The sequence below is a fragment of the Cetorhinus maximus genome, chromosome 29 (genome assembly GCF_964194155.1).
Source record: "Cetorhinus maximus chromosome 29, sCetMax3.hap1.1, whole genome shotgun sequence".
NCBI lineage: Eukaryota > Metazoa > Chordata > Chondrichthyes > Lamniformes > Cetorhinidae > Cetorhinus > Cetorhinus maximus.
Genome location: NC_135907.1, coordinates 14,756,654 through 14,769,433, shown reverse-complemented (window position 1 = coordinate 14,769,433; position 12,780 = coordinate 14,756,654). Strand labels below are relative to the sequence as shown.

Genomic DNA, 12,780 nt, shown 5'->3' with positions numbered 1-12,780 from the left:
TGGCTTCGAGAGAGCACGGGGAAGAGCAAACTGGGAAAAATAAAGCTGAATATTAAAATCTACAGCTATGAGGCTGGGTTATTGAAGTCTCTCAGTCCACCCCTAGTTATTAAAGTCTGTCTGGGGAGTCCTACAATAAACTTTACACCTCCAATAGGACTGCAGTTTTATTATAATCAGATTAATGCTTCAATTCCTAAATGGACAGCAGTTATTCTTTATAGCACATGTACCGTGTGGCACGCTTCATCAGCACATTAAAGGGGAGGCGATGGCCTAGCGCAACTGTCACTATACTAACAATTCAGAGACCTAGGGTAATGTTCTGGGGACCTGGGTTCAAATCCCGCCACGGCAGATGGTGGAATTTGAATCAATTAAAATCTGGAATCATGAAACCATTGTTGATTGCTGTAAAAAAAACCCATCTGCTTCACTAATGCCCCTTAGGGAAGGAAATCTGCCGTCCTTACCTGGTCTGGCCTACAAAGTGAACAAGGGCAATTAGGGATGGGCAATAAATGCTGGCCTAGCCAGTGATGCCCACATCCCATGAATGAATAAAGTTGGGCACGGCGAGCTGGGGGATGTGAATTCATGCTCTTTATTCGTCACTCATGGGAAATTTCCACCTGATTCCCATTCGGGAACAAGGAAAATAACCCACAGATGGGCATAAATCCCAAGGCTCAAAGATATATTTGTTGTGATCATACAAAATTCCTAAGATTCCAGCATGGTCTAAGCGGATTGGATGGTAACAAATGTACAAGAAAGGAAGGAGGGGGAAAACAGGGAACTACAGGCCAGTTGGCCTGACAGTCAGTTATTGGGTAGTGTTAACAGACGCTGAGAAAACCATAATTTGATTAGCAGAGTCAACATGGTTTTATGAAAGGGAAATCATGCTTGACAAATTCATTAGAGGTTTTTTTGAGGATTAACCGAGTATTATTTTGAGGATTAGCAGAGTAGATAAAGGGGAACCAGTTCTTGAATTGAAAAAGACACTCAACAAGGTGCCGCATACGAAGGATGTGGAGGAGATTTACCCGAATCGCTTCGAGGGTGAGGGAATTTAGCTGCAAGGTGAGGTTGAAGAAGCTGGATTATTCTCCTTGGAGCAAAGGAGATCGACAGAAGTGCACACAAGACTATGACAGATTTAGATAAGGTAGACAAAGAAAAGTTGTCAGGTTGTCTTATGAGGAAAGGTTGGACAGGCTTGTCTTGTATCCAGTGGGGAGACGACTTCATTGAAACATAAGATCCCAAGGGGTCTTGACAGGGTGGATGTGGAGTGGGTGACGAAGAGATATTAATGTGTACAATGTTATTGGAAATTATTTTTTAAAATAGAATTCTAGTGGTGGGGGGGGGTCTGTGTCTAGGTGTGTGTGTCTTAATTGGTTTAAAGTCTGGGTGCTTTGATGTGTAGTAGTTTTGAGATGTTAATTGGGTGAACATTAAGGTAAAGTGTTCATTTGCATTTGTTGAATAAACCATTCAAGGCTGCGGGTAAAATCTTGCACCTAGCTAGAAGAAGCCAAACAATGTGTTTATTTTTTTCATTACTAATAAAATTGGTGCTATGAAAGGGGTTTTACTGTTGGAAGAGCTGAAGTCCAAAAGGCCTAGTGATACAATGGAAAATTTACATTCAAAGGGAAAGCTAGCTATATAAAGAAAGGAGTTTGGGTGTGTAAGGTAGAGGCTTTTAACACCTAACCAACCTATACAACTCCAACCAACTTGCAAAGGAACCTCATTTGGAATTCGTAAGGTCAAAAGTGCTTTGCCTGGTGTCTATTTAAATTCTATGGGTAACTGTTACCTTAGTGGCGATTTACCTGGGGGTGATTAATTTGGGGATTTGTTAAAAAGTTATTATAGTAGTAATTTGTAGCCATGTGTATGTGTTTAATTTATTGTTAAATTAATAAATGTTTAATTTAGTTTTATATAAAAACCATGAGACTCGGTGGTCTTATTCCTACTGAATTCAAAGTCTGCATCTCGAAATTACAAATTGCAAAAAATAGGTTATGACAGTTGTTTCAAGTTTCTGTCTGGGATTTGAACAACTCAGCCTTTACCATCGGTTGTGGGAGAATCGAGAACTAGGGGGTCACTGTTTAAAAATAAAGGGTCGCCCATTTAAGACAGAAATGAGGAGAATTTTTTTTTCTCTCAGGAGGGTCCTGAGTCTTTGGAACTTCCTCCTCAAAAGGCTATGGAAACAGAGTCTTTGAACGTTTTTAAGGCAGAGCTAGATAGATTCCTGATAAGCAAGAGGGTGAAAAGTTGTCAGGGGTAGGTGGGAATGTGGAGTTGAGGTTACAATCAGGTCAGCCATGATCTGATTGAATGGGGGAGCAGGCTTGAGGGGCTGAGTGGCCTACTCCTGCTCCTAATTTGTATGTTGGTAAGCTCTTCCTATTAGTTGATGATACAAGGATGAGAGGATAGGGTGTTAAGGCTTTGGGCAAGAGATACAGCAGGATTGAGACTGACTGGATTGCTCTATAGAGTGCCAAATGGCTGCCTCCTGGCCATAATAATTCTGTGAATACGTATTAGCTGCAAATTCTGGGAATGTGGGAATATTCAGACTGCGCTTGCCTGCAAAAGATCCCCAGAAACACCTGTGAACTGACAGCGCTTGGTGGGGTTGAGGCGGTGCACCTGGTTGATGTAGTAGGGTTGCCACTTCTAATTAGGACACCTTCCTGGAGGTTTCATCATGAGTTCCCGCCTCCTACAGCCCCTCCCACACGGGGCCAGACCCTCAGGATAAGGGGGGTCAATCAATTAGGAAGGATGTGATGAGAAATTTCTTCACTCAGAGGGTTGTGAATCTTTGGGATTCTCTACCCCAGAGGGTTGCGGATGCCCTATTGTTGAATACATTTAAGACTGGGATAGACAGATTTTTGGTCTCTCAGGGTTAATTCTCAGGGATATGGGGGAGGGGCGGGTGGGAAAATGGAGTTGAAGCCCAAGATCAGCCATTATCGTATTGAAAGGCAGAGCAGGCTCGATGGGCCATGTGGTCTACTCCAGCTCCTATTTCTAATGCTATGTTCACACTTCCCACACGTCTTATTCCTCCATCCTCACAGCACACTGTCTTCCCATGCCAACTGCAAGTAAACATTCCTTTTTTTATTCTTTCATGGGATGTGGGCGTCGCTGGCTAGGCCAACATTTATTGCCCATCCCTAATTGCCTTTGATAAGGGGGTGGTGAGCTGCGCTGCAGGCAATCTGGCGTAGGTACAGCCACATTGCCGGGTGGATGTAACTACAGGATTTGGCCCCAGCGACAGTGAAGGGATAATGATATCAGCTCCAAGTCAGGACAGTGAGTGGCTTGGAGGGGAACTTGTAGGTGGTGTTGTTCCCATGTATCTGCTGCCCTTGCCAACCACCTAAGTGATGGAAGTCACAGGTGTGGAAGGTGCTGTCGAAGAAGCCTTGGTGAGTTGCTGCACTATATCTTCTGCGTGGCACACTCTACTGCCACTGTGGAGGGAATGGGTGTTTAAGGTGGTGAATGGGGTGGCATTCAAGTGGACGGCTTAGTCCTGGGTGGTGTCGAACTTCTTGAGTGAGTTGCACTCACCTAGGCATTTATTACCCTATTGGATGATTCTTGACTGTCAAACAGCAACCCTCACCCCCACCACCACCCCCCACCCCCCAAGCCTTTCCAATATTCTTGAAATCAATTCTTCACAAAGGAGAAAAATTCCCCAATGTTCCTTTTCCTCCCTGTGCTTACTGACAGCAGTGCCTTCAGGACTAACCCATAATGGCCGCAGACGACAGCACAACCCTAGAGGGCTGCTTTCCCTACCTGACAGCATCTGCAGCCCTGGGTGGCTAGTGCAAGGCAGAACCACAGGGCCCAGCCTGCACCAAGGTGCGTCCAGCAACACAAGATGAATGTATCTGGCAAGACTCAAATTTGTTACCCATCCCTAATTGCCCTTGAACTGAGTGGCTTGCTAGGCCATTCCAGAGGGCAAATAAGAATCAACCACATTGCTGTAGATCTGGAGTCACATGTAGGCCAGACCAGGTAAGGTTGGCAGATTTCCTTCCCTAAAGGGCACTGGTGAACCAGGTGGGTTTTTACAACAATCGATGATAGTTTCATGGTCACCATCACCGAGACTAGCTTTATATTCCAAATTTATTCATTGAATTTAAATTCCACCAGCTGCCGTGCTAGGATTTGAACCCATGTCCCCAAAGCATTAGCCTGGGCCTCTGGATTACTAGGTCGAGTGGCATTACAGCTATACCTCATTCAGTAACACTCAGTAACAAGTACTACCTGACCTGTGGGAGCTACGCTTCATAATTAAAATCGCTGTCCCTTCTAAATCTCTTTGCCCGAGGCTCTTCATTCCTTTGACTTCAGCCTTCTCTTCACCTCACCAATGGAGGTCAATCCTTCAGCCACCGAGGTTCAAAATTCTCTCCCAGGGAAGTAAATCCATTCTCCCTCCACCTCCTGGAAAACCCACCTCTTTGACCAAGTTTTTGGTAAACGGGTCTCACATCGGCTTGGAGTCCTTCAACTTTTTTTCTGATTCTGCCCACATCTTGCGCTTTGAGAGGTTTCCTCGCAACGTTAAAGACACAATACAAATCGAACGAGTACATCGTTCAGACTGGAGAGGCTCACAACAGAAGACAGGAAGAGGGAGCAATTGGCAAAATGCAGGCAAGATTGAATTTGCATTTTTATAGTGCTTCTCCTTAACGTTGGACTACAAAACTACACCTTTGAAGTGTCTTTACTGCTGTAATATAAGAAACACAGCAGCCAATTTGCACACGGCAAACTCCCACAGCCACTCCCGTGGCTTCCTAGGGCCATTTCAGAGGACAGTTAAGAGTCAACCACATTGCTATGGGTTTGGTGTCACATGTAGGCCAGACCAGGTAAGGGGTGACAGATTTCCTTCCCTAAAGGACATTAGTGAACACGATGGGGTTTTTTTTTTTTAATGACAATGGTTTTTTTTTTTTTAAATGGTTTTTAATTTAATTCCAGGTTTTTTATTGGATTCAAATTTCACCATCTGCCGTGGTGGGATTCGAACCTGGGTCCCCAGAGCATTACCCTGGGTCTCTGGAACACAAGCCCAGTGACAATACCACTGCCTCCTCCCAGTAATAAATATTGGCCCAGGATACCCGGAATAATTCCCGCTGCTTTGAATAGCGTCTTGGGATCGCTGACATCCACCTAAGAAAGCAGACGAGACCTCAGTCCAGTACCTCCTCTGAAACACGGTGCGGCACTCCCTCACTCCAGCAATGGGACGTCAGCCTAGATTTCTGGTCAAGTCCCTGGAGGGGGACTTGAACCCACAACCTTCTGACTCAAGAGGGAGAGAGTGCCACCCGCTGAGCCACTGTAGAAACAGAGAAGAGGAGGAGTTTGGAAAGGGGCAGGGTGAGGAAGCCCGACAGTCGAGGTAGAATCTCCAGCGCATGCTCCAACACGACGGCCACCGTCTCCTCTCAGTAGGAGGGGCTCACGCCACCATTTTGACCCACGAGCGTTGAAAGTGCAAAAGGAAGTCGGTCAGGTAAAGTGAAGAGCCAACTTGCTTCCCAAACCCGAGCAAGGTAATTTTTTTTAATTTGGTAGGGTGGTGGGGGTGGAATTATGCAAGGTGCTAACAATTGAAATTAAGATCAACCCCACCCAGACTCGCCCGCCTGCAAACCAGCTCTGCCTCATCAAGGTGTTAAGCGAGTGGAAGTTAGCTTCAATGTGAGCAGCAATGGCCCTTTACCCTCCCTGCCCAAAGAAAACATCAGCAGTAGCAAAATAAGATTAGGTTTTGTTTGAAACAAACAGGGATTTCAGCATTTGATCAACAAATGCAATTTAGATATTAGCAGAGCTGCTTCATTAAAAGAGAGGCCGCGCCCGACTCCCTCAATGTGTGTTTTCCTTCTTATTAGGATAAAAAATAACAAGGAGGGCTGGCAACTCCCAAGATAACCATCCAACACACCGGGCTTTGGGTTTCGTCTCAGCTCAAAGGAGGCAGGACTGCCACTAAGCTTCCACTTGTCGAGAGTGTGTCAGCAGTTGCTGAGCAACCATCTACTGGTGCTGACGTCCGTGGTTATCAGGGCAACAGCAGCCGGCATCAGCACCCGAGGTTAGGGAGTTTGATGGGCGGCGGGCGTGCGGGATGGGGTTTGTGGGTGGGTGGCAGCTCCCCCAGCTTGAGTTTTACCCAAGGGAGGCTCTGGATGCCAAAATAAAATGAAGGCCTTCCTGGATTTCTGCTTCTTCCTTCAGAAAATAAAACGACAGGCTTGGATGGACTACTAGGCCTTTGTCACGTGGTTCCCCTCTTTAAAGGACCCATGAGAAGCTGTAGAAATACTTAAGTGTAGTCTATTCCCAGCAGGATGATCATACCTCGCAATTGTTTTTTTTTTTAAAAAAGCCAGGTGATTAAATGCTTTTTTTTTCTTCAACTGTGGATTGCAAGGTTCAAGGCCCCACATGCAGGACAGAGTCACGAATGCAGGCAGTCGCAGAGAAGGGAAGATAAATCAAAGTGGTAACGTGATCCCAAGGGTGACATAGTGGTAATGTTGCTGCACTAGTAATCCAGAGGCCCAGACTAATGTTTCAGAAGAATGGGTTCAAATCCCACCACGACAGCTGGTGGAATTTAAGTTCAATTAATTAATAATTGATGATCGTGAAGCTATCAGATCGTCATTAAAAACCCAACTGGTTCGCTACCCAGACACGAAGAAACAGTAAAAACTGGGAAATAAGAGTACTGGTCCGAACTATTGTCTTCCCTTCTGGGTAGCGCCCTTTAGGGAAGGAAATCTACCTTCCCTACCTGGTCTGGCCTACGTGTGACTCCAGACCCACAGCAATGTGGTTGGCTCTTAACTTCCCTCTGAAATGGCAGCTGTTTCAAACTGCTGGAGGAAAAAGCACCGTGGATGTACCTACACTGCATGGACTGCAGCAGTTAAAGAAGGTGCCTCTCTCGCTGCCTCTCTGCACCAGTGGGCCAGTGAATCAGCCAGGCAACCTGCAGCAAAGCACCTGACAACTGTAGCTACCTGTTCAGGAGGTGTTAGGCAAGCCACTTCTCTTCATCTTCATGTTATCGGGCAATTCCCGACTTCTACGGCAGAGAGAGAGTAAAGAAAAGAGCGAGAGAGGCCAAAATATTTCTTGGTTTCCATCTCAAGCCCCATGTTCAGAAATATGCATGAGGGCAAGGACAAGGTTGGGTTTGAATGTCTGATCCATTGGGCACCACATTTTAGGAATGATGGAGAAGCCTCAGAAGAGAATTTAAGAGAACGGTAGCAAGGATTTACAAAGGATATTGCCAAGCCCTGGAAAATTGCGATGAGGAGAGATTGGACAGGCTGGGTTTGTTCTCCTCGGGACAGAGGAGGCTGAGGGGAGATTTGATTGAGATGTACAAAATTGTGAGGGGCCTGGATAGAATGGAGGGGAAGGGCCTGTTTGCTTTAGCAGAGAGGGCAGTGTCTAGGGGGCATGGATTTAAGGTGACTGGTAGAAAGGTTACGGGGGAGCTGGAGAATTTTTTTTTTCCACCCAGGAGGACTGTGGGGATCTGGAACTCACCGCCCGAAAAGGGTAGTAGAGGCAGAAACCCTCAACTAAATAAAAAAAGGGGCCTGGATATGAACCTCAAGTACAGCAGCCTGCAGGGCTACAGGCCAAACGCTGGGAAGTGGGGTTGGGCCGGGTGGCTTGTTTAATCGGCAGTACAGACACGATGGGCCAAGTGGCCTCTTCCTGTGCCGTAAACTTCCTATGATTCACGTGGAGAGATTGAAGGAACGAGGATGAACATCCTTAGGCCACATATGGCTAAAGAGGCGGTTTGATAGGCACAGAAAAGCCGGCCATGATTTTGACAGGGCAAATAAGGAGAAACTGTTTCCAATGGCGGAAGGGCCAGTAGACAGAGTGTTACAGTGATTGGCCAAAAACAAAAATCAGGGGTGACATGAGGAAACTTTTTTTTTTTAAAATGAATGCAGTGACTTATGATCTGAAAAACACTTCTGGCAAAGGTTGGAGAAAGCAGATTCAATAGTAACTTAAAGAGAATTGTCCTCATCAGCAAAATGCAATACATGGCGGGTTGGGGGGGGGGTGGGTGCGGAGAGGGAGTTAGATTCTCCCAACGGGCACCAGCGCGAGCGTGTGCGAGATAATCCGCATGATACAACTGCCAAATGTTTTCATTCACACTGCTGAGTACAGGAATGGGCACGGGGTTCTCCAACATGACATCCTGCACCGCACTGATGGAACCTGCTCGCTGGAGCTTGCTCTGATCAGGAATTCAGTCATGCGGCAACGGGCAGACAGCAAGTGAGGGGCTGGTGAGGACAGCCCTTCAGCACAGGAGCTGCTGTTCGAGTGAGTCAGTCAAATTGAGAGAAGACCAAGTCAAACGGAAACAAGTCTCCCAAAGGAAAGCAGTCGTCTTGTTCTCAGTCCAGCTACCTCCCCTTTTAAGGGAGAGAGGATTAAGGGAGTGCAAGGGGGTGGGGAATGGAACAAGAGAACGGCGGGGAGGTGGGGGAGAAATGGAACGGAACGCGGGAATGTTGCCGGGGTAGCTGGGTGGGTGGGTGGGTGGGAGGGAGGCACACAGCGGTTAGGGGGAGAACAGAGGAACCGGAATGTACCAACGCTACGTGGACTGCAGCAGTTACAGAAGGTGCCTCTCTCGCTGCCTCTCTGCACCACCAGGGAAGGGGTTTGGGGGTGGGGGGTGGGAGGAGGAGGACAGAATGAGGGGTGAGGGGGGACCAAGTGGGGGAAACAGAAAAAGAGCGAGAGGAGAGAGAGAGAGCGAGAGAGAGAGAGAAAGAGCGAGAGAGAGAGAGAAAGAGCGAGAGAGAGAGAGAGAGAGCGCGAGAGGGAGAGAAAGAGCGAGAGAGGAGAGAGAGAGAGGAGAGAGGGAAAGAGCGAGAGAGGAGAGAGAATGCAAGTAGATTAAAATACACTCAGAATGCCAATAGCGTGGTTACATGGGATACTTGGCATAGAACAGGCCATTTGGCCCAAACCAGTCCATGCTGGTATTTATGCTCCATTCAAGTCTCCTCCCATCTTTCCTCATCTAAATCTATCATCATAACCCTCTATTCCCTTCTCCCTCATAGGCTTGTCTAGTTTTTTTATAACACATCTATAGTATTCACTTCAACCGCTCCATGGTAGTCAGTTCCACATTCTCACCACTTCTCTTCAGAAGCTTCTCCTGAATTCCCTATTGGGTCTTGACGGCTTCTAGTTCTGCTCTTCCCCACAAGAGGAAACATTCTCTCCGTATCCACTCTACCAAAACCTTTCGTCATTTTAAAGACTTCGATTAGGTCACCCCTTAGCCTTTTTTCAATAGAAGACAGACCCAGCCTGTCAATCCTTTCCCAATTTGTAAACCCACATATTCCTGGGACCACCCTTGTAACTGGATTATCCAAACAGCAGCTCCAAGCAGAAGAGCAATGATAAATTTTCACAAGGCAATGGTTAGGCCACCATTTAAGAATGCTTTAGGTGCCCTATTAAAGCAATGGAATCCGTACAGTGCTGACGCCAGAATATAAGAAATAGGAGCAGGAGTGGACCACACGGCCCATCGAGCCTGCTCCGCCATTCAATATGACAATGGCTGATCTTGGGCTTCAACTCCACTTTCCCATCCATTCCCCATATCCCTTAATTCCCTGAGACACCAAAAATCTGTCTACCCCAGCCTTAAATGTATTCAGTGATGGAGCATCCACAACCCCCTGGGGTAGAGAATACCAAAGATTCACGACCTTTTGAGTGAAGAAACTTCTCTTCATCTCAGTCCTAAATGATCGGCCCCTAATCCTGAGACTGTGCCCCCATATTTTAGACTTCCCGACCAGCAAAGACAATCTGTGGTCCACCCCATCAGGACCCTTCAGAATTTTGTAGGTTTTAATGAGATCGTCTCTCATTCTTCTAAACTCCAGAGAATGTAAGCTCAATTTACTCAGCCTCTCATCATAGGACAACCCCCTCGTCCCAGCGACCAATTTAGTGAACCTTCGCTGTACTGCCCCCAGTGAAAATATATCCTTTCTTAAACGTACTGCACACAATATTCCAGATGCAGTCTCACCATACCCTACACAAGTGTAGCAAGGCTTCTTTATTCCTGTACTCCAATTCCCCTTGCAATAAAGGCCAACATGCCATCTGCCTTCCTAAACTGCTTGCTGCACCCGCACGCTCACCATTTGCCTTCTTTGTACAAGAACACCCAAATGTCTTTGGACATCAACATTTAAGAGTTTCTCTCCTTTTAAAAAATATTCTGCTTTTTTGTTCTTACGACCAAAGTGAAAAGCTTCACATTTCCCGTCTGCCATCTTGTTGCCCACTAACCTAACCTGTCTATGTCTCTTTGCAGCCTCTCTGTGTCCTCCCCACAGCTTACCTTTCCACCTAGTCTGGTATCATCAGCAAATTTAGATACATTATTCGCTGTCTTTTCATCGGAGTCATGAATATAGGTTGTAAAATAGCCAAGGTCCCAGCACTGATCCTTCCAGCACTCCACTAGTCACTGCCCACCAACTTGAAAAAGTCCCATTTATGCCTACTCTCTGCTTTTAATCCATTAACCAATCCCTTAGCCACGCTAATGGATATGAGCCTTTATTTTGCCTATTAACCTTTTGTGCAACACCTTGTTGAATGCCTTTTGGAAATCCAGATTTACCACATCTGCTGGTTCCCCTTTATCTATCCTACTAGTTGCAACCTCAAAAAACTCTAATAAATTTGTCAACAAGGTACCCATTGCAATCATAGTATGATTTCCAAAGTGCACTATTAAAACTTCCTTGATTATAGATTCCAGTGCGTGGGGTTGCGGGGTGGGTGGGGTGGGGGAAAGAGAGTGGGTGCAAGAGACACACTCAGAGAATCTGGCATATAAACTGTGGCTCTACCCATATAGTTTCCACAGTGACTTTGTTTGGAGAATCTCATACCATGTTGATATTCCCACGAGGTGTAACCTGCCTGACTGCTATCAAAATATCCAGAAGAACAGTTTTTTTCCCCCCACTCCGATCCAATACATCAACGCAAAACAGCAGTAAACAGGCTGGATGAACAAAAGTAGTTGAGGGGGTGTGACAGCCCGTGTGTGATGGGTTTAGGCAATAAACCATTGTCAGCCATGGGTTTTCCTACTTATGTTCTAATGTTCCCACTCTGCTGTGCGCAATGTGCTCTCTTCCCCATCTGAACTGCAGAAGGAACTCTCCAAAATGCATGCAAATTCCAAGGGAGAGGTCAAAACAGAGTGGGATGCTTGACGGGGGGAATAATAGTCACATAGTTTTACACGATTGTATGGTGTTACAGCACACACACAGGCTATTCAGCCTAATGAGTTCACACCAGTGTTTGCACTTCCCAGGATCCTCCTCCCAACCCAATTAGCGCATCCTCCCTGCGCCTAACAGATAAATCCCAAAATGGGCTGAATGCGTTGCCTTTCTATTTGTTACCAGCAAGTACGCAGCGCACGCTGCCTGGACTGTGGGTGGGGGGGTCCCGAGTTGACCACCAAGCAAGTCAGAAGCTCCCCCATTAAAATGATCAGTGCCACTACAGGGCACACGCTCACCTGGGGAAGATGGTGGCGTAATGGTAATGTCATTGGACTGGAATCCAGCGGCCCAGGTTAAAGCTCTGGGGACGTGGGTTCAGATCCCACCAATTGATAACTTAAAAAAAATTCGATTATTGGAAAAAAAGATCTTTAATTGAAAGCTAGTCTCAGCAACGGTGACCATGAAAGTCTAACTGACTCTCTGTCATAAAAACCCATCTGGTTCACTATGTCCTTTAGGGAAGGAAATCTGCCATCCTTACCCGGTCTGATCTACACGTGACTCCAAGCCCACAGCCATGTGACTGACTCTTAGCCACCCTCCGAAATGGCCTAGCAAGCCCCTTTGCTGCAGCAAGCTGCTGTAGAACGGACTACAGCAATTCAAGAAGGTGGCGCATCGATATCTTCTTGAGGGCAATTGAGGGTGGGGAACCTTGCCAGCAACGTCCACATCCCATGAAAGAATATTTCTTTAAAAATTCCCACCCAGCCATAGCTCGATTTTAAAATTCTCATTCTCGTTTTCAAATAACTCCACGGCTTCACCCCTTCCCCGTTTCTGCAAGTTCCTCCAGCCCCACAACCCTCAGATCTCTGAGTTCCTCCAGTAGTGGCCCCTTGTACATCCCCATTTTAACCACCCCGCCATTGGCGGCCGTGCCTTCAGCTGCCTCGGGCCTAAGCTCCCAAAATTCCCTCCCTGAACCTCTCTGTATCTTTACTTCTCTCACCCTTTAAGACATGTCTTGAAGCCCATCATTAAATTTTGTTTGATAACTCCTGTGAAGCTCCTTGGTTTGCTTTACTATGTTAGCGGTGCTACATAAATGCAAGGTGCTGTTGCTCCTCCTCATCCAGGGCAAAGGGGTAGCAGGAAAGGTGCCCAGAAAGGCGGGTTCTCCGTAGAACGATAACTCGATTTAAGTGATTCCATTGGTGGTCAGAAGATTGTGTCTCAAAACTCTGCTCTGGAACTAGCGTGTAACTTAGGCCAATGTTTCGGTGCCATACCAAGGGAGCGCTACAATGTCGGTAGTGGGGGGGGGTGTGCCGTC

The 12,780-nt window shown here is 46.7% G+C and overlaps 1 protein-coding gene across 1 annotated transcript in view; it reads right to left on the bottom strand.

Annotated features, from left to right (window-relative positions):
* Positions 1 to 12,780, bottom strand: part of tmem184ba (transmembrane protein 184ba) — a 74,893-nt gene that overhangs the window by 42,904 nt on the left and 19,209 nt on the right. The gene's annotated exons all lie outside the window — the stretch shown is intronic.